Source organism: Leucopleurus acutus, assembly GCF_964270905.1.
Source record: "Leucopleurus acutus genome assembly, chromosome: 18".
Lineage (NCBI taxonomy): Eukaryota > Metazoa > Chordata > Mammalia > Artiodactyla > Delphinidae > Leucopleurus > Leucopleurus acutus.
In genome coordinates this window covers 67,652,207-67,670,147 of record NC_139160.1, presented here as the reverse complement: position 1 = coordinate 67,670,147, position 17,941 = coordinate 67,652,207, and the positions used below count along the sequence as shown (strand labels likewise).

Here is a 17,941-nt window from a genome sequence, read left to right as displayed (position 1 = left end):
GCGGTTCCTCAGAGCTATGGCCCAGGCTACAGTCCTCAGTAAGACCCTGAATAAACCTTAAACTCACAACTCTTATGTTGTGCGCTTTTCTTTAAGTCAACAAAAGTAACCAGAGATCAAATACTGACTGCCTAGAGGAAGGAAAAACAATGAGCTGTGAGCAGACAACAGCAACAAAAACAATGAGATACTTAGGAATAAATTTAATAAAAAATATATAAGGCCTTTATAGAAAACTAAAAAACTATAATAAGGGACATTAAAAAAAACCTCTAGTAATAAATAAAGATATCATAACATCACATCTGCGAATGGGAAGATGCAAAATTGTTAAGACATCAATTTTCACCATATTAATATATATATTCAATATCATACAAAAGAGACTCTTGGGGTTTTTTGGTTGGAACTTAAATAACAATCCTAAAATTTGTATGGAATATTAAGGTTTAAATTTTTAGAAACATAATGTTGGGAAAAAGAGGCTGGACCCAAAAGATTGCATACATTATGACCCCACTTTGTAAATGGATCAGTCAAGTGGAAAAACCATAAAGCGAAGCATGGCGGTGATGACCATCTGCGGTGCGCCAGGAGAGCAGAAGGGAGGGGCACCGGGGCTCCGGGGGCCGGCAGTGCTCTGACCTGCACAGGGTTTTGCGGGTGCGTCCGCTTCATCGTGATTTGTTTGGCTTCATAACATTTATAGTTGACGCACAGTTGGGTGTGTGTTATGTATCACAATAAAAAGATTTAAAAATAAAGAATAAGTGATCCAGAAGAGTCAAGATAATTTTTGGGAAACATAATAAGGCCTATCAGATTTCAAAGTATGCTATAAAGTCTGGGTGATTAAAACGGTGTGGTCTTTACGGAGAGCTACTCAAATCGATGTAAAGAGCAAGAGCAGAGAAAAAGACTCGAGTACAAGGCACCTGGTTCACAGCAGAAATGGGTGCATTAAACGGGAAAAAACATACACGGGCCACACATAAGGATAAAGGATACAGCTCTCCCTTCCTGACACCACACATAAATTCCCAATGGATTAAGGACAAAAATATAATTTATAAAACTGTAAATCTTTCTGCACAAAATACAGAAGGAACATCTTTTTGGCACTGGGATGAGGACGGATTTTTAAATAAGAAACATAAAGCCCAAACTATAAAAGAAAACACACATTCATCTACTTTACAATTTAAAAGCTACAGTGGGGGACTTCCCTGGTGGCGCAGTAGATAAGAATCCACCTGCCAATGCAGGGGACACGGGTTTGAGCCCTGGTCAGGGAAGATCCCACATGCCGTGGAGCAACTCAGCCCGTGCGCCACAACTACTGAGCCTGCGCTCTAGAGCCCGTGCTCCTCAACCAGAGAAGCTACTGCATGCCCGCACACCACAATGAAGAGTAGCCCCGCTCGACGCAACTAGAGAAAGCCCGTGCACAGCAACAAAGACCCAATGCAGCCAAAAACAAACAAACAAATAAAATAAAAGCTACAGCGGGCCAAAAGTTACCATAAATGAAGGGAAACACGACAAGAGCCTGGGAGAAGGTCCTTAGGATTCTTGTCCTCAAGAAAGGTAGCGTCAGAACATAAAGAAACTATCCATTTGTAAGAAGACAGTCAACCCAACTCATAAAGCAGATGAAAAGGCAATTTCAGAAAAGGAAATTCCAATGTCCAACAAGCACATGAATGGACGTTTATCCTCACTTGCCTTCAGAGAACTGCAAATCTTCACTGAACAATGTTAAACATAATAAAAATTAGCAAAAATGGAAAAACCTGGTTTCAAGTTTTTGTGAGGATGAGGGGGAACTGAGAATTCTCCCACAGTCCTGAGGGAAGGCAAAGTGGCCCGACCACTGGGGAGAGCAATTTGACAATACCCAGCAGAGCTGCCAAAGGTATATTTCAGGAAATTCTCAATTGCAAAGCTCTGTGTAACAGCTAGGGAACAGTGTTCCAGGAGAGGAATGGTTAAAGAGTGGTTTATTCATCCCACAAAATACTAAACAGCAGTTAAATACACTCAGTGTACATGTATTAATATGTTTCTAAAAAGGTATTACATATTGTATTCATCTTTTTGCAAAACTTCAAAACACAACATGCTAGTATTTACTGCTTATGGACACATACTCATGTAGTAAGTACAGAACCACGGAATGTGGTTTCTTCTGCAGCAGGATGATAAGGGAAGAAGGAAGGGGAGGCGTCGGGGGCAGCACTCTCTGTAACAAATATATATATATGTAATAAAGAAAGAGACAGGAAGTAAATATGGCAAAAATATATAATGAATTGGAGGCGAGGAAGTAAGGATTCCTTTTCTGAAGATCTGGATAAAAAGGAAGATAGAAAATGGAGCTGTATAACAGCAAAATCACACTGATTTAGCTGAAGATAGCAAAATGTTGTTATAAATATAACGAAATATGAAAAAAATTGATCAAATCAGAACTGTGAGATTTGAATTAGGTGAAAAATTAAACACTTGTATTTTTTAGTCTCAAAGCGATTGTGAATTTGTCCACTTGTCCATAGTTGTGTTAACTTCATGTATTTGGAAAATGTTGGTGTATTTGGAAGCTGTCATTAGGCACACATACACTGACCCTTTTATCATAATAAAGAATCCCTCTTTGCTCTGAGTAATACTCACACAGAAATCTATTTTGTCTTATATTAATATGGCCATTTCAGATTTCTATTTCCATGATTAATCTTTCTTCATTCTTTTTCAACCCTTTTTGTGTCTGTGTTTAAAGTGTGTCTTGTAGACGCCATATAGCACTTTCTTACTTTTAAATCCAGTCTGACAATCTCTGCCTTTTGATTAATGTGTTTACCTATTCACACTTAATATACTTACCTGGACATAGTTGAATTTTGCTGTTTGGTTCTATCTCATTTGCTTTTTGTTCCTCTTTTCTTACATCCTTTTGTGTTGAGCAAATATTTCTTAGTATTTCATTTTAATTTGTTTAATGGAATTTTGTTAGCAATATCTCATATTTTTTTCTTGTGTTTGCTCTAGGGATTACAATACACACATAATGTGTTTAGAGTTAATACTGAATTACTTCAATTAAAATATAGGAAATTTCGAGAGTATAATTCCATTTAACATCACCCCCATTCACTGTGCTACTTTTCTGTCTTAATTATGTTATACCTATATACGTTATAAACCCATTAATACAGTGTTATTTATGCTTTATGAAATCATATACCTTTTAAAGAAATACAGAAAAAAATAACGACAATGTATAATTGTTGCCTGTACTTAAGGAGCTCACAATTTAGTAAGGGGGCGGGTTCTTAATAGGGGGGGTTTGGTCATAGATTCCTTCAGGGAATTGATGAAGGCCGAAGATTTTCATTCTCTTGCCCATATCTATCCCCTCACCATCACATATACAGTTATGAAATTATGTGTTCAATATTAGTAGGAACGTCCTATGAAGAATCAGGACATCCTACCCAGTAATAAACAAATGCACGGCTGCAAATTCCGGCGGGGATAAAGTAGGGCTTTTGTGCTCATTGGCTTAAAGTTCTATTCTAAGGGTTACTTATTTGAATGTATGCTCTGGAAGGGGAAGAATTTTGGTTGGTTTTGATCACTGTTTTGCCTCTGCACCTAGAAGAGCACCTGCTGGGAGAATCGTGAATGAATGAATAGTCCAAAAAACCCCCAAAATGTCATCTTAGATTCTTTTAAAGAAAATTGGAAAGGTGCCAGTAGACACACTTTTTTGGTCCTAAGTTCATATTTCCCATGTGACAAAAAGGTAGAATTCACCCGTCCACACCTCTGATACACCAGCATGACCCCAAGCTGTCAGACAAATAAAGTGCTACTGTAAAATGTTTCAGGTGGTGAAATTAAAATTCATATTTTAAGGCAAGAAAAGAAAAATTTAAACACAAAATTTTCTCTGCCCGTTTTGTCCTCCTCCACCTCCTCTAGTGTGCTCTGTGAATCTGCATTATGTGTTAGCCAGACCTCCCCTACGGCAGAAATACCTGCTCAACCACAATGCTCAATCTTTCTCCTTCTGGCGCTACTATGTAACTCCTCAGATGATAACACTCCTTACTCAATCCTGTAAATGGTCACAATGACCCACCACTTGCCTTGTACACGCAGACACCTTAGATGAACTTTATGTACAATGCCAACATATCATTTTCCTTAGAGATTGGTGCAGAATAGACTGGTCAGACAACCTGGGGAGATACTGGGCTGCACCTTAGCTCTTAGTTTAGATACTGACTTATGACCTTATTAATTTTACTGGCTACATTACTTGTATTCTGCCTATTTTACAAGATTATTGTTTTTTTTGCATTACCAAATGTGTGCTAAAATAAATGATGATTAGGTGACTTGAAACCACTGACCGAACATACAGTCCTATAAGATCAATGATTGTAACAGTGTGACTCTGGATACGGGAAGAAGCAACAAGAGGGAACCATTTCCTAGACCATAACAGACTAGTGAGACAGGAGGTCCAGAGGCTTTTGGCTACTGTTAACAGGGCCTAGTCCAGTAATAGCACTGAGTAGCCTATCAATGAAATCCTCCTCTGACCTGGGAATGAGCATTCCTAAGCACAGTGGGAAAAACTGGTCACGAAATGCCTCCCAAACCTTAGTCAATACTGAGACTGAAAGGGAAGGGACTGTAGAATAAACAAAGTTGCCCACCATCCAGTTCTCCAAGAATCAAGTCATTAGCCACTGCAGTCGCTGACCTACAGCAAGTAGCACACTCTGAAAGGATTTCAAGGCGAAGTTCAGGATGAAGCACTTTGTGCTCTGGGAAAACTGACAGAACTGGATCTTAAGACAGTTAGATATTTCAGGAGAAACTGTTGTAAACTTAGTTTCCTGCACCTCTGCATACTTAGAAAAACACTAAGACCATTAGCTAAGGTATCTGTTCCTTGCAAATAGCAGTAACCTTCTAGTAAGATGCGTGCGTGACTGCATGTGCTCCTTCGTCAGTCACACGTGTATCGGCCTCCCCCTTCTCTCTGCGGAAGTTCTCAGAGCTCTCTGAAAGGCTGTCTCCTGGGTTATAATCCTTGGGTTGGCTCAGATAAAAATTTCCATGCTTTCTTAGATTGACTATTGATTAATTTTTTGGTCAACACAGGTATTCACACAAAGGATTAAAATATAAAGAGCTTTAAGAATTTAGTTTCCTATAAATATTTGATAATCACATTACCAACCCTTCTTATCCTGGGACTTCTGAATGATAGTTTTCTTGAAACACCCAGAGTTTGTGAAAAAAGAGGCTTTAAAAATAGACCACCTGCTGGGATTTGCAGTGTCAAGAGGCCAGGGGAAATTCTAAGGGAGAGGTCTGGCAGGCCCTCAGAGCCCGGAAGCCCAAGATCAAGCTGAGAGGCCCAATGGCAAGGGATGAAGCAGTGGCAGTGATCTCGGGCAGGCCAGGACTCAGGGCCAGGATGCTCAGATACAGTGGAAATGAACAAGCGGGCTGTGTCTGTGAAGGGCAGGGAGAGCTGGAACCAGAGCATTCAAGCAGCAGGAGTTGGGAACCCCGGCCAGGTAAAGGGTCCCAGAGGTGAAGCAACCAGAGAGCATTCCGGACCTCTTGCAGTTGAAAGTCCAGGCCAAAGGGAATAAAGAATTTAATTTGCTGTGTGGAAACATGTGAAACTCCCTTGATTACAGAGAGTAAACCTCAACTGTCCTCTGGTCTTGTTTAGTGTTAGCATGAAACCACAGCCAGCGGAGGTGAGAAACCATGACCTGGCACCAGCACTCAGGTTTCTGTTGATCTCCTTCTCCAGTCAACTGTGGCTGAACAAAAGCCTACCTGGCAAACTACACTGCCAGGGTCCTAGTGAACCACAGTCCCAACATTCAAGAAACTTGTCATCTAATGGGACAGTAGGACAAACACAAGGGGCTGCTTTCCTGGGGGAGAGCATTGCCGTCACAAGATAAAGAGGAGCTGAGGGAACAAACGTTCCCTTGTATCTGGACCCCTTCATGCAGACTTCATATTCACTCAAGTCCTGAGGAAACCAGGCCCGCTGAGGCCTCACGTATTCATTCAACACATATTTCACTGAACTTCTATAAGGTGCCAGGCTGTGTTCTAAACACTGGGATACAGCAGGAGGCAAAACAAAGAAAATCCCTGCTCCAACGAACCTTACATTTTCCTGTTCCTTCTCCTTCACTGAAAAACGCTAAAGAAAGAAGGAAGGAACTTTGGAAATTACTCATTTTATTATGCAAAGAGTATGTAAACAAGTTAGAAACGCCCGAAGTTATTTGTGCCACTTGTGATTAATTATGAAATGACTTGTTTTCGTGACAGAGTCATGTGGCTTTAAGCACTTATTGAAAGAGTCTTGCTATCTTGTTCTTTGTCAAGTACAAGAGTGATTCAGATGAATTTCCCATAGCCCTCTTTTCTTTTTCAATATTATTTTAAAGTATCTATTTAAACACTGGGTATCCTTCTGATTCTTGAAAAGTTGAATAACAGAATTAATTAACAGAATTAATTAAACTAATAATAGATTATTTGTTTCTAACAAATTGTCTTAGAAAGCTGCTCTAAGCTTTTTCTTTCAGAAAATCATGCGTCAAGAGGATTAGGTTAACTGCATAAAGCAGAAAACTGCAAATAACAGTGGCTTAAATACAACAGAAATTTATTTCTCCCTCAGGTTAGAAAAGCTCCAACCATCTTAACTGCATTCCAGGCAGCGGGGAGAAGAAAATGAGGAAGAACAAAAGGACAAAAGGCTACTTTAAGGAGCCTTCCTAGAAGTCCCACCAATACGTATATTTACAGCTCATTAGCCAGGATGCCAGGATTTAGTCTGATAGCCACACCTAGATGCAAAGGAGACTGGAAAATGTGATCTTTTAGTTGGCGGTCCTGCTGCCTCAAATAAGATGAAGGTTCTGTTACGAAGGAAAAAAATACATTGGGAGACAGCTAGAGTCTCTAGCACATGGAAAAAAAGCCTTAATCAAATGCTAAAATGTAAATACCTTTGAATTTCCCTTTCAACAAGGAGACCACCTCCCTTTAAACTTATATTCACTTTCATAAACTGATTCAACAAACTAAAATCGAGGGGAAAACAGGCTTATGTTAAAAATTTGCTTCTTACATTGGACTAAAAATAACAAATTAAAAATGAATGTAAAGATCAAGAACAACTTACACATTTACAGATAGAGACTCAACAGGGAAAAACGAAATCCTTTTTTAAGACCAGGAACAAGGCAAGGATGTCTATTCACCACTCTTATTTAACATTATACTAGAGGTCTTAGCTAGTGCAATAGGCAAGAAAAATAAAAGGCACAGATTAGAAACGAAGAAGTAAAACATATAAATCAAACCTATTTCCTGATGACTTGATCATACATGTAGGAAACCATAAGGAATCCACAGAAACAACAAATTCAGCAAAACTACAGTATACAATAGCAATATACAGAAATCAACTGCGTTTCTATATACAAGCAGCAAACAAAATTTAAACTCCATTTAAAATAGCATCAAAACCCCACAAAAAGGAATACATTTAATGAAAGATGTGTAGGGCCTGTACATCGAAAATTTAAAAATTAAAAAGGGGAATTAAAGAATTACTAGAAAAATGTAGACATATTATGTTTATGAATTGGAAGACCCAATATTGTTAAAATAGTTGTACTAGTTATCTATTACTGAATAACAAATTACCCAAAACTCAGTGGCTTAAAACAATAAGCATTTATTATATGTACAGTTTATGTGGGTCAGAAATCTAGGGACTGCTTAGTTGGGTGGCTGTAGCTCAAGGTCTCTCATGAGGCTGCAGTCGAGATGTCAGCCTACCTGCCTTCATCTGGGACTCCTGACTGGGGCTGAAGGACCAGCTTCTAATGTGGCTCAGAAACACAACTGGCAAGTCAGTGCTGACTGCTGGCAGGATGCCATCATTCTTTGCCATGCAGACCTCTCCACAGGGCTGCTTCAGTACCCTTGTGACATGGCAGCTGGCTTCCCCCAGAATGAATGACCTGAGAGGGAGCAGGATAGAAGTAACGTGCCTCTTATCATCAGCCTTTTGGAGTCACACTCCATCCCACCATATTCTATTCATTATAAGTGAATCGCTAAGTATAGCCCACACTCTAGAAGAGGGGAATTAAGCTCCATCTCTTGAAGTATAAAATAATCTGTGGCCATATTTTAAAATATCAAAATGGCAATCCTTCCTAACTGATCTATAGTTTCAGTGCAATCTCAAGCAAAATATTAACTGTATTTTTTCTTTTTTGAAGGAAATTATAAGTTGATTTAAGAAGGCATATGGAAAGTCAATGTTCCTAAAATAGCTTGACCAGTTTTGAAAAAGATGAACAAAGTTGGAATACTTATGTTACCTGGTTTCAAGACTTAACCATACTCAAAAGTACTCAAACAGTATGGTACCGGCATGAGAACAAACATATAAATCACTAAGATAGAAAAGAAAGTCAAGAAACAGACCCACACTGGTCAACGGACTTTCAACAAAGGTGCTAGGGTAATATGCAAAAGAGAAAAGAGTCTTTTCAACGTTGATGGAACAATGCTAGATATCTGTATGGAAAAAAATACATCTCAACCCTTAACTTCACAAATATTATACTCAAAGTGGATCTTAGGCCTAAATGTAACAGCAAAAACCATTAAATTCTAGATGAAAACATAGGACAAAATGTTTGTGACATCAGATTAACAAATATTTCTTAAGATACCAAAGCACAAACTATTTTAAAAACTGAAACACTGAATTAGTCAAGTTAAAACTTTTGCTTATTGAAAGTCATAGTTAAGGAAACGAAGAGGCAAACCACAGACGGGTATAAAATTTTTACAAAATATATCCAACAAAGGGCTTATATCCAGAATATAAAAAGAACTCTTTTGATGTAATTATAATACAAATGTAACCCAACGAAAAAGTGGGTGAAAGATTTGAACAGACACAACACAAAGTAAGATATACAAATGGCTAATAGTCACAGGAAAAGATGCCCAAATCCCTAGTCATTAGAGAAACGCAAATTAAAACCACAAGATATAATTACACACCACCTAGAATGACTGAACTTAAAATGACTGACAATGCGGAGTTCTGGCAAGGAGGCGGAGGAACTGGAATGCTCACGCACTGACGGTGGAACTGCAAAATGGCACAGTCACTCTGTAAAATAATATGGTACCATATATTTTTCATATGATAATTTCTAGCAATTCTACTCCTAGGCATTTACCCAAGAGAAGTAAAAACATATGTCCACACATAAATGTGTATACAGATCTTCACAGCAGCATGAAAAAAATGTTTAGGGTGACGGGACTGTTTTCTATCCTGATTGTGGTGGTTACAAAACTGTATACAAGGACCCAAATTCACCAAACTGTACACTTCAAATTGGTAAATTTTATTGCATGTAACACTTTAATGAACAAAAAAGAAAAAAAATTTTTCATAAAAAAGTAAATGTGAAGATCTAGAAAGATTAAGACATTTCTGGATATATAATTCTCCTTTTAAACTTTATAAAAGAGGTGGGATTTTCGGAGACTAAAACCAATCTTTAGCAATAAAAAATTTCTGATACCTTAAAAATATTCCAAGCTAACATAAACTAACATAAGACTTTCTGATAATATGCTGTTGTTTATAATGAATATATTCAAAATCTCATGCACTGATTTTTACCATAGTTCTTTACCAGAGGTTAAAGTCAAGATATAGGAAAAATATCAACACAATCAGCTGCGAAGAAGAAAGAACACTGGACATTTCTGTTAAAAAAAATCAGTTTAAAGAGATAATCAAAACCGACTCAAGACTTTCCATCTCCTGATAGGAAAACAATGTAAAGACCCTGTGAGAAAATGCTCTGTGGGGCAACTGCCATGTAATCTACCAGTAATCATCTAAAATGAAAATGCATGCGTGTTTTTCTTGCTAACCTCTTCCTTATCTCCATTTCTTTTTCCTTTGACCAGCAGCAGTAGTGACCCAGCTCAATATGTTTTATACTATCCTTTACGCTTTCTCAAAGCCATCCTTTACTTCGTTTTCTTGTACATGACAATGCCAGAAACACAAGACAAAGAGTTTGTTGAAGGTGAGGTTTGAGCTGCATTTTTAATCCATCATATGGAGGACCAGTTAAATATCTTTGATGATATTAGAAAAGAAAGTATAGTATAGCTATAGACAGAATTCTTCATAATAGGGAGAAGGCAGAGGCTGCCAACGGGATAAAGTTTTCTTGGATATTGGTCGGTCCACAAAATTTTTAATGAAGGCTGCAGGAAGTTGCTGTGGACATGTGTCTTTCAGCACCTCTGGGTACTTTTAAAACTTCTTCATGACCAAGATCTCCCTCCAGAATCGTGTCTCCGTTGACGATGATCAGGGCCTCATCTTAGTGGTATAGTCAAGGGAAGATCTAAGAACAGTTTTGTACCTAAGTGTCTTGTGGTTGAAACAGACATGGATGAGAGCCTTGAAATGTGCAGTGGAAGGCACTGAACCCACTGAACCGCCAGAACACCTGGCCTTTGGTCCTGGCTCTATCGTCCATCAGCTGTGCAACCTCAACTTCAGCCTCCTCATCTTTCAGATGGTAAGCCCAGGTTCTCCACCACCGTAGAGAGAGTGTCAAGAACCTAGTGAGGCAGTACACGCTGACAGCATCCCAACGATCACAAAGAGCTACAGCGTTTTATTGCACAGAAATAATTATTTTGATAATACTGAATTCTGAAACTCAACAATTAGTTATAGACTAAAGATAAAATGCCAGACATTTTGCTAGGCACTGGGGATTATAAAATAAAGAATAATGTATAGTTTCTAAACTGAAAGGGCAGACTCAGGAAAGGCTTCAGAGTGAGAACTTAAATGAGTAAGTTTTTTTCTAGGAGAAGAAGGCATCTAATGGTGAAGGAATGGATATAGCTGGAAGAACCTGCATGTGGTTATGCAAAGCCACCTCTTAAGAGCACAGACACCAAAGCTCCAGTTCCTGCATTTGAATGTTGTCTCCACTACTTATCAGTTATTCTTGGCAAATAACTTAAGTTCTCTGTGCCTCAGTTTCTTCATCTATAAAACGGGGACAACAGTTCCTACATCATCAGGTTTTCAGGAGGACCAACTAAATAATATTAGTAAACTGCTTAGAAAAGAGCTGTATTAGTCTGCTCTCTCTAGGTTATACTGTGGTAACAAATTATCCCAAATTTCAGTAGCTTATAACAAAGGTTTATTCCTCACTCATCTTACATGTTGGCCACAGCCCTGATCCGTGTGTCTTCTTCATTCTGGGGTCTGGGCTGAAGGAGCAGCTTCTATACGTCACATGCTTTTCTCATGACAAAAGGAACAGAGCAATGGCAGAACCACACAATGGTTCTTAAAACTTCTGCTTGTGAAGCATTCATCACTTCTGCTCATGGTCCAGTGGCTCATGTAAGTCACAGAGTAGAGTCTGATGTTAGCAGGGCACGTAGAGGCAGGCCCTTCAGGGAGGTGCCCGCAGAGACGGGCAGCAAATATTCTCAACAAACAAAACAGTTGAAGAAACAACATCATCTACCACAAGTGCCTGGTACATAGTAAGAGCCATGTGTTTGTTAAAGACAAATAAGTGATGGCACAGAATCCTGAGACAGCACGAGGTGCCGGGAAGAGTAAGACGCTCAGTGTCCCTGGAGCACAGGGTCCAAAGGGCTGAGAGAGGGGCCTGAGGAGGCCTAATTCTGAAAGTCTCCGAAAGGTTTTTGCCTAAAGAAAGGGTAAGTTAGTAGAAGGTAAGTTACAGTAATGAAAATTTTATAGCTATACTTTATGAGGCACTTGTCTGACAGTTTTATCAAGACATTGGCATGATTTCATCTGTTCTGCAGTGAACATTTAAAAGTCTACTAGTCACTCCCTGTGTAACACTTGTCTAATAAGACATTCTGTCAGCCCCGGACTGAGTTGTAATTGTCATGACAAGGCAGAGGACAGAAGGTTTTGGGACAGGGGAAGGGGGCACAGAGAGGAAGGGAGGGAAAATGGGGGGAGAGAGAAGGTATGAATGAATCAATGAACGAGAGAGAGAGAGTTGTACAATGGATTGATAAGCACTCCATTTGGTGTTGGGATTGTAAATACCGTGTTATATAAGAAGGTGAAAGCACCCTCTAAATATGGCTGTTTCTTAAGGATCCACTGTCATCTTCCACTTCTACACTAGGTTCTTTCACAAGCCCAACCCACCTCACAGCTCTAACCAGCCTTGACCTCCCTCTGCAGTTTCTGTCCTCATTTTCTTTTTCTTTCTATAAATTAATTTATTTATTTTTGGCTGCGTTAGGTCTTCGTTGCTGCGTGCAGGCTTTCTCTAGTCGTGGCGAGCGGGGGCTACTCTTCATTGCAGTGGCTTCTCTTGTTGCGGAGCACGGGCTCTAGGTGCACAGGTTTCAGTAGTTGTGGTGCGTGGGCTCGGTAGTTGTGGCCCACGGGCTCTAGAGCACAGGCTCAGTAGTTGTGGCGCACGGGCTTAGTTGCTCTCAGGCACGTGGGATCTTCCTGGAGCAGGGCTCGAACCTATGTCCCCTGCATTGGCAGGCGGACTCTTAACCACTGCGCCACCAGGGAAGCCCTGCCCTCATTTTCAATGAACTGCTAGAAAATCATCTTAGTCCCTAAAGTTCAACTGAAAACCTTGGGCATCAGATGAGTTACCTGACCTGCTACACTGTACCCTTCTTTTGGTGAATTGGGAAAAGAAATCTAAGGGAAGCAAGAATAAGGAAGAAGAAAAGGAAGCATGAAGAGCAGAGAAAGACATGAAAAGCAGGGCAAGGCTCAGAGGACCCAACTCCCCATCCTCGTTCACCCAAGATGCAGGTCAGGATTCGAAAACTTACTCCAAAGAAGTTCTGATTTCCATAGCAGATTATGTTAATTCCATAAGCTTTCTCCTTGATGATATACCATGACTTGGAAAGCCCATCAACATAAGGTTCTGTTTGATGCTTTTTCTTTTACAGTTACCATAAGACAATGTTTTATTTTTTTTTTGTCTTTAAAACTCTTGTTGGGGGAAGACAGACAGACAAATCACAGCCCACAAATGAGCCATCCTGACTCCTTCAAGGTGGCTCAACTCTCTCCTTCCCCCCTTCTTTGACTTACAAACCCTAATAAGACTTCTATAATCTTGCACCATCGTGAAGTTTTTTGTTTGAAAAGCTTTAAAATAAATGCCTACAGATAAAATACAGATAAAAATACAAACTCAGACCACTGCCTACAGATAAAAATACAAACTCAGACCACATCCAAAGTCCTAACGAATCTGGTGTGAATCTATGTTTCTAATCTTGTTACTGGGTAGGACAGATTTTCTTTCACACTAAGGTTGCTTGATCACAAGATAATCAAAGTCTGACATACTGTACAGAACAGGTAACAAATGCAGGAAATGACTAGATGGTAAATGGACAGGTTGAAGGGGAGAAGCCTGGAGTCTGAGAAGTACAGGCCTGTCTGTTCATCTGCTGCGGAACAGCTTGAAAGAGGACCAAATGGTGATAAATATGGGAACTGTAAAAAGAGAAAAACTGGCAAAAGCAGGCTCCTATTTTAATCATGCTAGAATCAGCTCAGGCCCGAGACATCAGCTTTTGAGAATTAGGGTACATCCCAGGGGTAATGACTCATAACTATGATTCATAAGATGGCAGAAAATGAAGAAGTGCAAGGATACGGAGGGCCTAAAGACTTTCTGCAGAACCACAAAAGAATATTGCTTTCGATAAGAAAGCAATATTTTCTTTAAGGAAAAAAAAAGTATTAATGTGTAACAAGACTGGAGGAACTGTGAACATATAGAGTGGCCTCAATTTTTGAAGGTCTCTCACCAAAGACGTGAAGAAGAGTAGTTAGACATGAGGTGCGAATATGATGAAAGTAGGTGTATACTAACATTTTCAAGCACTCACTTACACTGAAATATTTCACTTGGCTACAACAGCCAAGCTTTCCAATTACAATTTTGCAGACTTTCATGAAAACAGTCGTAGTTTAGATATTAAATGTTGGTGTTGGGGGCTTCCCTGGTGGCGCAGTGGTTGAGAGTCCACCTGCCGATGCAGGGGACGTGGGTTCGTGCCCCGGTCTGGGAGGACCCCACATGCTGCGGAGCGGCTGGGCCCGTGGGCCATGGCTGCTGAGCCTGCACGTCCGGAGCCTGTGCTCCGCAACGGGAGAGGCCACAGCAGTGAGAGGCCCACGTACCGCAAAAAAAAAAAAAAAAAAAAATGTTGGTGTTGGGAAGAATCCGCCTGCCAATGCAGGGGACATGGGTTTGAGCCCTGGTCTGGGAAGATCCCACATGCTGCAGAGCAACTAAGCCCGTGCACCACAACTACTGAGCTGAGCTCTAGAGCCCGCGAGCCACAACTACTGAAGCCCACGCGCCTAGAGCCTGTGCTCTGCAACAAGAGAAGCCACCGCAACGAAGAGCAGCCCCCGCTTGCCACGCTAGAGAAAGCCTGTGCGCAGCAACGAAGACCCAATGCAGCCAAAAAAAAAAAAAAATGTTGGTGTTAGAAGCCAGAATTGTCAAAGGAAGAACAACGCAACATTAAAACATGTATCAATGGTACGTGTGAATACAGTTAAGTCCCCTACATACAAACGAGTTCTGTTCCGAGAGCACATTCATAAATCCAATTTGTTTGTAAGTCCAACAAAATTAGCCTAGGTACCCAACTAACACAATCGGCTATACAGTACTGTACTGTAATAGGTTTATAATACTCTTCACACAAATAATACATGAAAAAAAACCACAAAAAATAAAGAAAACATTTTTAGTCTTACAGTACAGTACCTTGAAAAGTACAGTAGTACAGTACAACAGCTGGCATCCAGGCGCTGGCATCGAGTGAACAGGCAAGTACCAGCTCCATCACCGCTGCTTTTACGCTTGCTTCCTGACATCCTGGGCTTGAAATAAAGATTCTGTACTACTGTACAGATACTGTGTAGAGTACGGTGCTGTACTCTATACAGTACCGTAAAGAACACAAAAGCACAACCACTTGTAGAGGATGCACGCACGTGACAATGTACGCCAGACACGTGAACTAACTTGACTGGACATGTGAACGCGCACTGCCATCTTTGAAGGTTCGCAACTTGAAGGTTCGTATGTAGGAGACTTACTGTAATCTTAATCTTTACGTAAACCGAACGACCCTTATCCTTTCTGGCAGCAGCTGGAATCCCTGAGGGATCACAAAACAGAACTGTGGAGAGACAGCTGTCCTAGTCAAATTAACTCATTATTGCTCCTCATAAGCTAAACACACTTCCCCAACCCCCCTCCACCCAGGAAAAATATTTAGTCCTTATTCTTTTCTGTGACATCACTGAAGACAGAAAGTGCACTCCCACCTAGCAAAATACTGTCCTGATATAATTTATCTCCTCCTCCTCTTTTAGTCAGCGGGATATTTTTAAGCTATGTATTCAGAAACATTTCTAATCATGAAAGAATGGGTGACACAAGGAGAGAGAAAAAGCAGCCTAAGCAAAATAAATCCACCAATAACTAAATAAAATAAACGCAAAGCTGGCAGCTTTTCAGGAGAGCATGAGTAAAGGTTTTGGTTTCTATGACAGCAGATAACACATGACTTAGGTTTATACAAATGTCTTTTTATAAAAAAAAGCTCTTTCTCTTAAAAACACAGATTGAAATAAAATTACTTCCTTACTACATATAGTATGTTAGGAGAACTACTGGTTTCAGAGCTAAAAGGTGATTATTTTATCAACAGGTTTTCTAACATTCCTCCAAAACACTGAAAACCATCTGTGCATTTCTTTCTGGTAGTAAAAGTTTTATTTTCTTTTTAGTATTTTATTTAGGATAAAAACAACCCCCCCCCCCCCCACCGCTGCCACAAAAAAAAGGGAAGTTGCCTGATAAATACAGGGAGAGGAGAAGTCAGGTTGAGCAAGAGACATCTGGGACAAGCTGTGGCTTTGTGAATCTCAGATCTCCATCCCTCAATCAGTGGTGTGTAAACCAAACATTCACAAATAGTTTGAATATCCTCCTTTATAATTATCCTTATCTAAAGTATACCATATTATATTAAATATTTCATAACAAATGTATGATTTTTCTGGAAAAAGTCAGAAACAAAATATTCATTAAATTCAAAACAAGCACTAACATCTATGGTATAGCATGAAGGAAAACTGGTGTAATTATCCCTGATATTAATCATCTTAAGTAAACATAGTATCATCTAACTATGGTGGAATAATAGTAAAGAACAAGGCTGATATGAAGATTTATCAGATCTGTGTAATGGTAGGAGGTCAGTAATATTAGTTGAATTAGTTGCTATAAAGTGAAGATTCAATTGGCTCAAAGGGGTTTACTAATAGTGGGATTATTCAAATGCTAGCTACATTCATCTGGGGATTATATTTCAAGTACTGAGCAATTCTGTTCACTCTTCTGAAACTAGGAATTTTAATGTTAAACATTTGTTAAACTTCTGATCCTTTAAAATATTAAATCAAGCACCTTACCACCTGTTAAGCATCTGTACGAGAAAAGACTGATCACAACACACATACTTTAGATTTTAAAAAGACTAGAAAGAGATGAAAAATGCAACCTCCAGTTCTAGAGCACCGCATGTCACAAAGTGAAACTTTCTGAGGTGACAGCAAGAACCTATTTTAAAACCAGGAATCTGAAAACAGAATAAAGAAAGAAAATGGGATGCCTTAAAACAAACGAGTCACACAATGAGTTATTAAAGAGGGTCAGACAATGTGGGCAAATCAATTAACAGTAAACTAACACAAGGAAACATAACACAATAAGGTACTTCTCAAATTTTTGAATGCTTTAGGAAAATATCCAAAAAAGGGCTCAAGATTATCACTGCTAAGAGAAACAGAACTTTATCATGAACAAAAGAGTGAATTCTCATGCTGCTTTCATTATGAAAGCAATGAACTACCTATTGTCTGCAGGCTGGTTAAGTACCTGCCAATCAAGCTGGCAGTTCAAGTGGGGATGAGATTAGACTGGGCAGAGCCTGGCCACTGTGCCCCACAGGATTAGTATGACCCCAGGCTGTCCTTTAAATCACTACAAGTCTTAAGAATACCAGGTGGCTCAGATGGCTTGAAGACCCCACAATGGAGTTCAGCTCTGTGTTCCTGAAGCAAATCTGGGCATCTGAGAAAAATGTTTAGGGAGGGGGAAACAAAGTGACTTCAATCCCCAGAATTCTGGCTGGATGTTGTGAGGAGTGAAGGATTAAGTTGTATATGAAAAGAATAAACATAGAAAAGGAATAAAACAGACAGCATAAAGGAAGGAAAGAAGTGAGCAGGCTTAAAGTAATGACCCAGTGTCTCAAAATACCATTCACCCAGGAAACAAGAATAAGTAGTGATAACTTACTTAAAATGTCTGCAGTGGAATGCAGTTATTTCCAAATCCTTTCCCTTTGATGTTATACATGTTACTATAAATCCAGTCTGTAATTTTCTTAGACTTTTCCAAGAAAGAAATTGAAAACTGTATTTCACATATACTAGTTAGAAACTTATTTTTAGATAAATTTGGGAGTTCAAATTTAAGCCATGGATGAAAAATAAAGCTCAATTTCATGCTTTAGATTCACTTTCAATACCTCATAGAGTTTATTAAAATAAACTTATATGCTTATTAAAATAAAATAAAATACAATACAGCAGGGTGGGGATGGGGAAGATGAAGGCGGTCTGGCACACAGAGGAGACGCCGCCCTCTTCCTTCTCTGGCCA

The 17,941-nt window shown here is 39.5% G+C and overlaps 1 protein-coding gene across 1 annotated transcript in view; it reads right to left on the bottom strand.

Moving 5' to 3' along the window:
• Positions 1–17,941, bottom strand: part of UBAC2 (UBA domain containing 2) — a 153,479-nt gene that overhangs the window by 41,100 nt on the left and 94,438 nt on the right. The window lies entirely within an intron of this gene.